Source organism: Melospiza melodia, unplaced genomic scaffold (genome assembly GCF_035770615.1).
Source record: "Melospiza melodia melodia isolate bMelMel2 unplaced genomic scaffold, bMelMel2.pri scaffold_18, whole genome shotgun sequence".
Classification (NCBI taxonomy): domain Eukaryota; kingdom Metazoa; phylum Chordata; class Aves; order Passeriformes; family Passerellidae; genus Melospiza; species Melospiza melodia.
Window position 1 is genome coordinate 3,274,392 of NW_026948525.1, and position 12,385 is coordinate 3,286,776.

A 12,385-nucleotide genomic window follows, 5' to 3' on the forward strand; every position below is an offset into this window, starting at 1 on the left:
GAGAGGTTTTCCCGCACATGTGGAGGCTTGCTGGCAGCACATTCCTTCAGCAGGGTGCCCATCACCTTGCAGAGGGCAGAGGCCAGCTTGGTGGCCATGGTGCGGACGTTGGCGCTCCGCACAGGCAGCGCCTTGTTCCCCAGGCAGGGCCAGAGCACGGGCAGGGCGTCGCGCTGGGCGACTTCAGGGCTCCTGGCACGAACCCCCTGCACAAGCACTGCCGGGACAGAGACACAGCTCCTTACCCACCAGCCTCCCTGCAACAAGGATCTGCCTCTGCTTCTGCTTCTTGCCAGCCTCTCTGGCCAAGAGCAGCAAAACAGCACCCAGAGCCCCTTGGTCCAGAAACGGGCAAAGCAGCTGAACATCCTGGAAACAGAACCACCAACCCCTCAGCACTAATTGCTCCAACCAGAGCCTTGTCCCTGCGGCAGACTTCCTACCTTTACTAAATTATTTCACAATCTCTTTCTGCATGAACAATGAATAAAATGTCCAATTGCCTTTGATTTCCATTAAGAAGTTGTCTAAACCCACACTGAAGATTTGGAAATGCACCATAGAGAGGAAATGGAGAGATTTCTAATAAAAGGGATGATTCCATTTTTGTAACTTTGATGTCAAGTGCCAAATGTCTAATCTGGCTCTTCCCTGTGCTCAATGGCACACAGCAAAGGGCAGGATTAGAACACACCTCAAAACTCCAGCCCACCAGAGATGGCTGCTGCCTGACAGCTGGATGAGAAACAGCAGCGGCCAGCTGGGGTCTTTGGCAGAATGCTTTTGGGGCTTCCTACAAAGAGCTGTTTCAAACCTCAGGGTGTCTTAGACAATTACCCAGAACTCATTGCTGTGGCATTTGGGCATCTCCACATTTTAATGCCACTTCCTCTCTCAATGTTAATGGCAATTTTTCTTATAATGTCAACTTGAATAAGGGCATAGAGAAAGAAAAATGCTACACAGGGAACTCAAATATAACCAAAACACGAGTGTTTTCTCATATTGTCTCTGAAATCTCTCTGCTTATTTTCTGAACTGAACTATATCAAACACAGACAAAAAGCTACTACCAACAGGCTTCTTGCATGGCAGATTTGGCTGAGAGATCAAAACCTGAAATGCTCTGGAGACCATTCTTATTTTCTGATCAGACAGAATGTTATCTAGCAGCCATTTAATATTCTGTGGTGGAAGAGACTTCATTTTCTCTATGCTGTTATTCCACCAGCAGTCAGCAACAATGAAAGAGCTCCTGCAAGTACCCAAAACCAATTCTGCTAAGCAGGAAAGGGTTATGGAACCCATTTTAAAATGGGAATTCATTTGAGTTTAAATGCAATTAAAGACATCAGTGACTACTGAACAGGAGGAGCACCTGTCTGTTCCTACTAAATCGCAGAGAACATCTGCTCTTTCTAAAGTACTCCAAATTTATGGTTAAATCGTTTTTTTGAAAAAGATGACCTCTTTTTCAAAGAACAGCTAAACTAAATTCGTTGTTGCTGGAGATCTACTTTATTCAAATGCTCTTTAAAGGGCCTTTGACATTCCCAATCACTGAACATGCCCTTTTGAGATTCCTAATGAAGACACAAATTGTATTAAACCTTACATTTCAAGATGTTGGCATAATTAGCAGTGGATTTAGTCCCAGTTAAAGCAAGGCTATCTATAATCTTCTCTGCTATATACTGAGATTATCCTTTTTCCATTCCTTGGCTATTGCTGACACAGCAAGCTCCTCTGAGGAATCAATTATCAGCTGCATTTGTATCATTTTGGGCAGCGCTGACCCAGGCAGACACTGTTTGCACACCCTGAAAGGCTCAGTCCAAGGCCACTCTGACAGCACAGGCAGGGAGCCTCAGCACTCTGCTTCTGTCCCTGTGCCCCAGAGGCTGCCTTGCACTAAACCCGTGCCTCTGATACCTCTGTTGAGTTCTGGCCTAAGCTGTGACCCCCAGGCTCTGCACGGTTCAGCCTCAAAACTTTCCAAGAGAAAAACAAGAATTCTGTGAGGACAAAACAAACTGATGCCCTGAAACAGCATTTGCCACCATTTCCCCTCAAAGATCACAGATGTCCCTGAGCTCCCCAGAGAGGAGCCAGCTGGGGCATTTTTAGCCCTCCCTTTGCTGGAGGTGGTTCTGAGATGCCCCAGTGAGAGCTGAGCCCCAGGCCGAGCGCTGCCCCCATCTCAGGTGCTGCCCAGCTCTGCAGCAGCCAGGGAAAACCTGCCAAACCCACCTGCCTTGGCTATGGGGCAGCAGGGACAAGCTCAGCACCTCCTGGTTTGGAGGAGCTGCTCTGCTGTCTGCTCACAGGCATTCCCTGTAAATGCTCCCTGGGAAGAGCTCTTGGCTCAGAAGGGGAGGCCATGCCTGTGATACACTCAGTGACATCCAGCAGGGCTTGGCCACTCAGGTGATTCCATTGGTAGCTGAACCCTTTCAGCAGGGACACTTTATCTACAAGGGAAACACATGTTTCTGCTCACTTTTCTCAGGTCATAGGAGAAAGGGCAGGGCCAACCCATTTCATAAAATAAAGTACATCTCTCCTGGTTTTTGAATCCTTTTCTTCTTTCCTTCCAGCCTACTTGGCCGGGTTTTAAATTCCAAAAGAAAAGCTCTCCTTTCACATTTGTAAATCCAAACTTGTCTGCTGTAGCAGGAGCTGTGTTAAAACATTTCACATCAGGGACCTCGAGAGTTCAGTCACATGGAAGCAGTGAAAAGGTTTTGCATCCCAGAGCAAAAAGGAAGAGCCCGAGCCCCATACTTGGGTCACAGAAAGGCACTGAGCCAGTGTGAGAGTCTGTCCGAATTTTCCCTCATCTCCGAATTTTCCTCAATTTTGGGAAAATTCAGTATTTATAGTTCAAATTCACCCAAAACCCCCAAAAAACACCCAAAAATCACCCAAAACAGCCCAAAACTCCCCCAAAATGGGGTCCCGGCACTTGTGGAGCCCCTTGGGGCAGCCCGACACCAGGCTGGGGTGAAAAATGGTGATTTTGGGAAAATTCAGTATTTATAGTTCAAATTCACCCAAAAACCCCCCAAAAACACCCCAAAATCACCCGAAAACAGCCCCAAACTCCCCCAAAACTCCTCCTACATGGGGTCCCGGCACTCCCGCAGCCCCTCGGGGCAGCCTGAGGCCAGGCTGGGGTGAAAAACGGTGATTTTGGGAAAGTTCAGTATTTATAGTACAAAATACCCCAAAAATCCCCCAAAAAAACTGCCCCAAAATCACCCAAAACAGCCCAAAAATCACTCCAAAATCCCCTCAAAACCTTCCCCAAAATTCCCTCAAAAATCACCCAAAACTCCCCCAAAAATCTGCCCCAAAAAACACCCCAAAATGACCCAAAAAAATCACCCAAAAATCCCCCAAAAATGCCCAAAAATCACCCAAAACTCCCCCAAAAATCTGCCCCAAAACCCACCCAATAAACCACCAGAAATCCCCCAGAAATTGCCCAAAATTCACCCAAAATCACCCAAAACCTCCCCAAACCATCCCAAGACCCCCCAAATTTCGGGATTTCCCCCTGAATTTTGGGGGTTTTTTATGGGATTTTTTGGATTTTGGGGTTTTTGTTAATTTGGGGAGGGGTCCCCACCTCCTCCCCTTTTTTCCCCCTAAATTTTGATGTTTTCCCCAGAATTTTTTTGTATTTTCCCCCCAAATTTTGATGCTTTTTCTCCAGGATTTTGGGATTTTTTTCCCCAAATTTCAGTTTCTTTGGGATTTTCTGATTTTTATGGTTTTTGGTAGTTAGGAGAGGGGTCTCCGCCCTCCTTTACTGCCCCTATCTGCTCCCCTTTCCTGAGTGTTTCCCCCCCATTTTTGAAATTTTTCTTCAGAATTTTTTTATTTTCTCCGGGTTTTTTCCCCAAATTTCCATTTTTTGGGTTTGTAGGGTTTTTGTTAATTTGGGGAGGGGTGTCTCCCCCCATTTTACCTGCAGAGGATCCCCAGGCCATGCTCATGGACACGCAGGTAGTGATGAGGCCGGAGTTGTATCTGAAGCCTTTTGCACAATGGTGGCAGCAGAAGGGCCTCTCGCCTTTGTGACTCTGCTGATGCCTGATGAGACAGGAACTCATCTGAAACCTCTTCCTGCATTTATCACACTCGTCGGGACGTTCTTCTGTGTGGATTCTCATGTGGCAGATCAGGGAGGATCTCAGGGAGAAGGTCTTCCCACATTCTGAGGACTTGCGGGACTCCTCCCCATCCTGGAGCTGCTCATGGATCCCCAGCTCTGAGCTGCAGCTCCATCCCTGGCCCAGGGTGGGCCTTTCCCCCTCAGATCCCCGTGATCGGCGTTTGCAGCCCCTCCTCGTAAGGGATCTCTGGGGCTTTTCTTTTCCCTTTGATTCCTGTGCTGTGGAGCTGCACAAAACAGCCTCTTCTACAAGGTTCTGCTGTGGGGATTTGACCTCCCTGGTCTCTGGCCTAAGCTTCTTGTCTGGGGAAGGAAGGACAAGGAGAAGATGGGATTTGCCTCCGTGCCACAGGGAAGGACAAGGAGATCCTCCCAGTGCGTCCCCAGCAGGACGGCTTTGGCACCAGGGTTGTCCTGCAGCCGGGGGCCGTGCTGGGGTGGGAGATGGAGCAGGAGAGAGGGGGAAAGGGGCACTGACTTCCTCCTCACCTGCCTGGGGCTCCTGGGCCATCTTCTTCCTCACGGCGTCCTCCTTCTTCATCGGGCCAAGGTTTGGAAAAAGAAAATCCTGGTTTGGGGGAAAACAAGGGCTGAACATGTTGGGTTTGATAGTCCTGTTGCCCAAGTGCAGCTGGAGAAGTCAATGCCCCTTTCAGCCTTGAGGGGCCTGGAGCCCGCTCATCCCCAGCCTCCCCCACCCCTCCAGGCAGCCAGTTTGTCTCTCATCTCCGGGATCGCCCCTCTGCGCTCTTCCCCACTCCAGGGCTCCCGAGCTCCCGTTTGCTCTCCTGGGCATCCCCCAGCCCGAGATCACCCCTGTGCCCATCGGTACCAGGCGAACGTGAGTCTGTTCCCTCCACGGGAAATTAACGGTTCAGGTTTGAGGTCCTGCAAGAGTCAAAGATCCCCTGCCCCATGAAAAACCCTCCCAGAGACCCCCCAATGGATCTGGTGCAAGCTCCCCCTCCCCACTCACCTGCGGCTTCTGGAGGGGGCAATGCAGCAGGAGTCAGGGGAGCTTCAGCCTGAGCGGCAGGGGAAGGCGGCGGGGAAACCAACGTGGTTGTGCTGCTCTCTTCCTTCTGCTCCTCCACTTACTCCTCGTCTGTTTCTCCTCTTCCTTCCACTTTTCTTTCACTCCTACACCGGCCCAGGCAATGCTGACACCCAAAAGCAGCCGCGCTCTGCCCTGGGCGGGTTCCGAAATAGCATGGTAGTAAAACTGGGGAGTGAAACTGGGAGCATTGGGAAAGATCATGAGAGCAGCGGAAAGGAATTGGGAGCGCTTTCCCTGCCAGTCCCGCTTTTACTGGGAGAACTGAGAGGGAACTGGGAGCAAACAGCACTCGGAGGCGGCTGCAGCCGGCAGCTAGTGGGGCCACGATAGAAGGCCTGGTTATGAGAATAAGAGAGCGATCGCGCGCTGGGATTGGTGGGCGGGAGCAGCGCGGGGTTTGCTCGGTTATGTGAGGGCCGGGAGGGGCCGGAGCAATGGCGGCGGCGTCCGGTGAGAGGGGACAGGGAGCGGGAATGGGGACCGGGAGCGGGAATGGGGACGGCAATGAGGACAGGGAGTGGGTATGGGGACAGGGAAGAGGCATGGGAATGGGGACATGATCGGAAATGGCACGCGGAACTGGAATGGCACAGAGAATGGGGACAGGGACCGGGAACTGGAATATGGGTATGGGACAGGGAATATTGAAATGGAAATACGGGAACAGGAGCGGGACCGTGAATAACAGAAGGGGAACAGAGACTTGGAATATGGGAGACAGATAGGGAATGAGACTGGAATGAGATTCAGGCTGGGATGGCAGCGGAACGGTACCAGGGTGACATGGGAATGGGTGGGTGAGAGGGGGTGACAGCAGGGAGAGGGGGATCCTGAACAGGGACACTGGCAACCAGGACAGAGGGACATGGAGACAGTTCCAGGGCAGGGGGGCCTTGATCAGCCACGCCACAACTTTCACCAGGGTCCCCAAGCACTTTTGCAGCTACTCGGCCTGTTCTGCCCAAAGCCCTGAGCAACCCCCAAGTCCCTCCCAGGAACGCCCACCTCCCTCAAACCCAACATGCCCCCCGTCCCCTGGCAGATCCCCCCATGTCCCCATCAATGGCTTATTCCAATGTCTTTGTTTTCACCCTGGTTTTGTGTGTTTTGAAGGGACCAACAGAAGTGAAAGGAAAATCCAGGCCACGGGGTGCAAGGAAGATGTGAAGCAGCTGGACAGGTGGTTTCTAAAATGGATAACCGGCAACAGGAATGGCCTGGGCTCTGCTTACCAGCGTTCCCTGGGGATTACCCAGGGTGGATGCCTCTGTGGCGGCTGGAGCTGGAGCAGCGCAGGAAGGTCTTCCTGCACTTGGGGCACTCACTGGGCTGCCCTTAGTGCTGGCTCTGTTGGTGTCTGCTCAAGATAGAGCTCTGAGAGAAGCTCTTCCCACACTCAGGACACTCATAGGGCCTCTCCCCACTGTGGATGCGCCGGTGGGTCACGAGGGTGGAGTTGTCCCTGAAGCCCTTCCCGCAGTCAGGGCAGCGAAAGGGCCGCTCCTCCGTGTGAATCCTCTGGTGCCTGACAAGATGAGAGCTGGTCTGAAACCTCTTCCTGCATTTATCACACTCATAGGGCTTCTCCCCAGTGTGGCTCCTCAGGTGGTAGATCAGGTGGGAGCGCTGGCAGAAGCTCTTCCCACACTCCCCACACTCGTAAGACCTCTCGCCAGTGTGGATCCTCTTGTGGACAATCAGGTTCGACTTGTGGGTGAATCTCTTCCCACACTCGGGACACTCATAGGGCCTCTCCTGGGTGTGCATGTGCTGGTGGCTGACAAGGGAGGAGTTGTACTTGAAGCCTTTCCCGCAGTTGGGGCAGAGGAAGGGCCTCTCCTCTGTGTGAGTACGCTGGTGCCTGAGGACATCAGAGCTGGTCTGAAACCCCTTTCTGCATTTATCACACTCGTAGGGTTTCTCCCCGGTGTGCCTCCTCATGTGGACAGTCAGGTGGGAGATCCGGCTGAAACTCTTCCCACACTCCTCACACTTGTAACACCTCTCCTCGGTGTGCCTCCTCAGGTGGACAATCAGGCAGGAGATCCAGCTGAAGCTCTTCCCACACTCCTCACACTTGTAAGACCTCTCCTCGGTGTGGCTCCTCAAGTGGACAGTCAAGTTGGATCTCCGGCTGAAGCTCTTCCCACACTCCTCACATATATAGGGCCTCTCCCCCGTGTGGATTTTCATGTGGCAGATCAGGTTGGATTTCTGGCTGAAGCTCTTCCCACATTTCAAGCACTTCTGGGGCTTCTCCTTACCCTGAAGCTGCTCGTGGACCACGAGCTCTGAGCTCCAGGCGCCTCCCCGGTCCAGGGTGGGCCTTTCTCCATCAGATGCCTGAGATCTGCATTTGCAGCCCCTCCTCGTGCGGGATCTCTGGGGTTTTTCCTCCCCGTTGGATTCCTGTGCTGTGGAGCTGCTCAAAACAGCCTCTTCCACAAGGTTCTGCTGTGGGGATTTGTCCGCCCTGGTCTCCATTCTCAGCTCCTGGTCTGGGGGAGGATGGGATTTGCCTCCGTGCCACAGGGAAGGACAAGGAGATCCCCCCAGTGCGTCCCCAGCAGGACGGCTTTGGCAGCAGGGTTGTCCTGCAGCCGGGGGCCGTGCTGGGGCGGGAGATGGAGCAGGAGAGAGGGGGAAAGGGGCACTGAATTCCTCCTCACCTGCTTGGGGCTGCTGGGCCATCTTCCTCTTCCTCACGACCTCCTCCTCTTGCATCGGGCCAAGGTTTAGAAACAGGAAATCCTGGTTTGGGGGAAAACAAGGGCTGGGCGCGTTGGGTTTGATGGTCCCGCTGCCTGTCTTGGTGTCTGCTAAGGAAGGCAGAGCCTCCCTTAAAATTGAAAATTTAAACCCCCTCCCTCCAAAGTACTATAATTTTGAAATTAAGGGGCTCTCAGGGAAAGATATGGAAATAGGAATAACAGTTCTTTGCTAGGAAAAATAAAATGAAAAATGTAATAGTAGAAAGAAAACCACTGACAGAGTCAGAATCCAAGCTGACACCCTGTTAGTCAGGGTGTTTGTTGCACTCCAATTAAATGGTGGCTGCAGTCCTCCTGCAGGGACAGATGTGGTTCTGTTGAAGCAGTGGTTCCTGCAGAAGGGTGTAGTTTTCCTCCAAAGGTCCAGTGGTGGTGTAGATAGGTCTGGTCTTCCTCAGCGAATCCAGGGGAGAAGAAAAGCTGCTCCTCTGGGAATCCAGTGGAGAAGAAACGCTGCTCCTCTGGGAATCCAGTGGGAAAAGCCTGACTGTGGTGTTCCAAATCTCTGATTATATCCAGGTGGGAATGCCTGGCTCCTCCCCATGGGTGGAACATCTACCCATGGGGTGAGGTAATTTTATCAGTCCTGCAGTGAGGCTCAATGGCCCATTAACAGAAGATATCTCCCTGGAGGGCTTGTGGAAGAGATAAGGAAAACTGCCCAATTAACAGAAGATAACTGCCCCACCTCTAACAGATGGCAATAGAATACATACCCACATCTTGCATTTCCAACCTCAGACACTCTCCGTTGCTCTCAGTAGCCCAAAGTGTGATCCCAGTTGCTCCCTTTTAACAGCAGTATGATCCCAGTAACTTCCAATATGATCCAAGTCATCTACCACTATTCCCAGTATGGTCCTAGTATAATCCTAGCTGCTTCCAGTCCATCCCAGTATGGTCCAAGCTGCCTCCAGCTACATCAACACAATCAGTCTCAGTATGATGCCATTTGCTACCAGCGTGCTCCCAGTTGCTCACAGCATCTCCCACTCACTCTCAGAATGATCCCAGTCATTCCCAGTATATCACATTAGCCCCTAACATGGTCTCAATTGGCCCGGCAGGTTCCTACTCACTTCCAAAATGATCCCAGGATGATCCCAGTACAGCCCAGTCCCTCCCAGCGATGCCACTCCTGGCATCCCCCAGCCCTGTCTGTGTTCCCCCCTCCCAGATTGCCTGATAGGAGCCCCAGGGGCTGGAAGGCCTCAACCAACATCCCCAGCAAGCCCCAGTGTGGATGTGCAGCCTCCAGTTTTCCCAGTTTGCCTCTCCTTCTCCCCAGGCAGGGTTCTCCTCCTCCTGCTTCTCCCGGCCCCAGCGGGTGGGAGCAGCTGAGAGCCCCGCACTGCCCATCCCGACCTGTCCCGGCTCCATCCCCGCTCCTGCCGCGGGCTGCGAGGGCTGCAGGACCGGGGCAGGAGGAATGGAATGGTGGAGCAGGGAGGGAGAAGCAGCAGGACAAGGGCTGGAGGGAACAAGAGAAGGAGGAGGAGGAGGAGGTGTGGAGCAGGAAGAGGAGGAGGACGGGTGGGAGGAAGAGCTGGGTGAGAGGAGGAGGAGTGGGAAATGGAAGCGGGGGGAACACAGGCTCCAGCCCTCGCTTTCTCCACAGCACTCCCGGTCCCTGGGGCATTTCCCCCCCATATCTCAGGTGACCACAGAGGGGGAGCTCAACCAAATATCCTGGGTGCTCCATAGGTGGGTATCTTTTTGGGGATGGGGGGATTTTTGGAGCTCAAAGGACTCCAAAGCTAAGCTGCAAATGCCCATTGGGGAGATTTTGGCGGTGTCCCGGCAGGTTGTTTCTTCGCGGGGGAGGGCAAGAGAGGGGAGAACACTGGGACACCGACGTGTGTAGCCCAGAGAGAGGAGACCACCAGGATTCAGCCCGGAGAGGGGAACACCCTTGCGAGGGGGAAACCCTGGATCTCCCCACAGCCTGGAGCAGAGTCAGGGGAAACGGGAGCGCTGAGACACCAAGAGCCCCGGCATTGCTAAGAAGGAGCCCAGAGAGGGGGATCTAGGGAACCCCTGGGGGCTGCAGGGAACCCCCAGCAGCACAGAGAAGGGGGAGCCCCAGAAGCCCAAGGTCAGAAGAGCAGAGAGGGGGGACCCTGGGGATTCCCGTGACAGCCTGGAGAGGGTGTGGACTCCTGGAGAGGAGAACGCTCAATAGATGCAGGACTCCAAGACGTCCAAAGTGGAGAGACCGGAGAAAGGCAATTCATGAGGAGCTCTTTTTTGGAATAATCATGAGACATTCAAGTCTTGGCAGGCTTAAGGATGGTATTTCTCAGGGTTTTTCCAACTAAAGTTTTTTGGTCTGGAGATTTTTATGGACACAAAATGTCTGGAGACTTCTAGAGATGGGTTGGGGCAGGAGGAATGCCCAACAAAATGCTCTCATACCTTGTTTTTCTCTTGGAAATAGGATTTCTCATTTCCAAACCTTAGCCCAGTCTGTGAGCTCCATTTCTGGGAACACCCACTGTTGATTAATTTTATCAGTCACTCAGTGAATCTCAATGGCCCATTAACAGAAGATATCTCCCTGGAGGGATGATGGGTAATGGAAGAGATAAAAATAAACCTGCCTCACCTGGTTTTAACAGCTTGCCCATTAATAGAGAATATCTGCCCTGGTGTTAGGAGGGATGTGTCATGGAAGTGATAAAGAACACTGCTCCTCCTGGTTTCAACAGATGGTGATAAAATACATACTGCTGGTTACATCTTGCATTGCAACATAAGACAAGATGGACATGGACCAGGGGTTGATGCCAGGCACAGTGGACACTAGGAATGGGATGACACAGGGAACAGACCAGAGAGCGACACCAGGCAGCGGGGACAATGTATCGAGGTGACACCAGCGGGTGTTCCCAGAGACAGGGCAACAGACTTGGCTGAGGTTTGGAAATGAGAAAAACAAGGTATGAGAGCATTTTGTTGGGCATTCCTCCTGCCCCAACCCATCTCTAGAAGTCTCCAGACATTTTGTGTCCATAAAAATCTCCAGACCAAAAAACTTTAGTTGGAAAAACCCTGAGAAATACCATCCTTAAGCCTGCCAAGACTTGAATGTCTCATGATTATTCCAAAAAAGAGCTCCTCATGAATTGCCTTTCTCCGGTCTCTCCACTTTGGACGTCTTGGAGTCCTGCATCTATTGAGCGTTCTCCTCTCCAGGAGTCCACACCCTCTCCAGGCTGTCACGGGAATCCCCAGGGTCCCCCCTCTCTGCTCTTCTGACCTTGGGCTTCTGGGGCTCCCCCTTCTCTGTGCTGCTGGGGGTTCCCTGCAGCCCCCAGGGGTTCCCTAGATCCCCCTCTCTGGGCTCCTTCTTAGCAATGCCGGGGCTCTTGGTGTCTCAGCGCTCCCGTTTCCCCTGACTCTGCTCCAGGCTGTGGGGAGATCCAGGGTTTCCCCCTCGCAAGGGTGTTCCCCTCTCCGGGCTGAATCCTGGTGGTCTCCTCTCTCTGGGCTACACACGTCGGTGTCCCAGTGTTCTCCCCTCTCTTGCCCTCCCCCGCGAAGAAACAACCTGCCGGGACACCGCCAAAATCTCCCCAATGGGCATTTGCAGCTTAGCTTTGGAGTCCTTTGAGCTCCAAAAATCCCCCCATCCCCAAAAAGATACCCACCTATGGAGCACCCAGGATATTTGGTTGAGCTCCCCCTCTGTGGTCACCTGAGATATGGGGGGGAAATGCCCCAGGGACCGGGAGTGCTGTGGAGAAAGCGAGGGCTGGAGCCTGTGTTCCCCCCGCTTCCATTTCCCACTCCTCCTCCTCTCACCCAGCTCTTCCTCCCACCCGTCCTCCTCCTCTTCCTGCTCCACACCTCCTCCTCCTCCTCCTTCTCTTGTTCCCTCCAGCCCTTGTCCTGCTGCTTCTCCCTCCCTGCTCCACCATTCCATTCCTCCTGCCCCGGTCCTGCAGCCCTCGCAGCCCGCGGCAGGAGCGGGGATGGAGCCGGGACAGGTCGGGATGGGCAGTGCGGGGCTCTCAGCTGCTCCCACCCGCTGGGGCCGGGAGAAGCAGGAGGAGGAGAACCCTGCCTGGGGAGAAGGAGAGGCAAACTGGGAAAACTGGAGGCTGCACATCCACACTGGGGCTTGCTGGGGATGTTGGTTGAGGCCTTCCAGCCCCTGGGGCTCCTATCAGGCAATCTGGGAGGGGGGAACACAGACAGGGCTGGGGGATGCCAGGAGTGGCATCGCTGGGAGGGACTGGGCTGTACTGGGATCATCCTGGGATCATTTTGGAAGTGAGTAGGAACCTGCCGGGCCAATTGAGACCATGTTAGGGGCTAATGTGATATACTGGGAATGACTGGGATCATTCTGAGAGTGAGTGGGAGATGCTGTGA

At 53.2% G+C, this 12,385-nt stretch overlaps 2 pseudogenes; one reads left to right on the top strand and one right to left on the bottom strand.

The window, feature by feature from the left end:
• Positions 1 to 12,385, top strand: part of LOC134433333 (zinc finger protein 420-like) — a 134,627-nt pseudogene that overhangs the window by 119,757 nt on the left and 2,485 nt on the right.
• LOC134433487 (zinc finger protein 569-like) lies at positions 6,501 to 7,469 on the bottom strand (annotated as a pseudogene).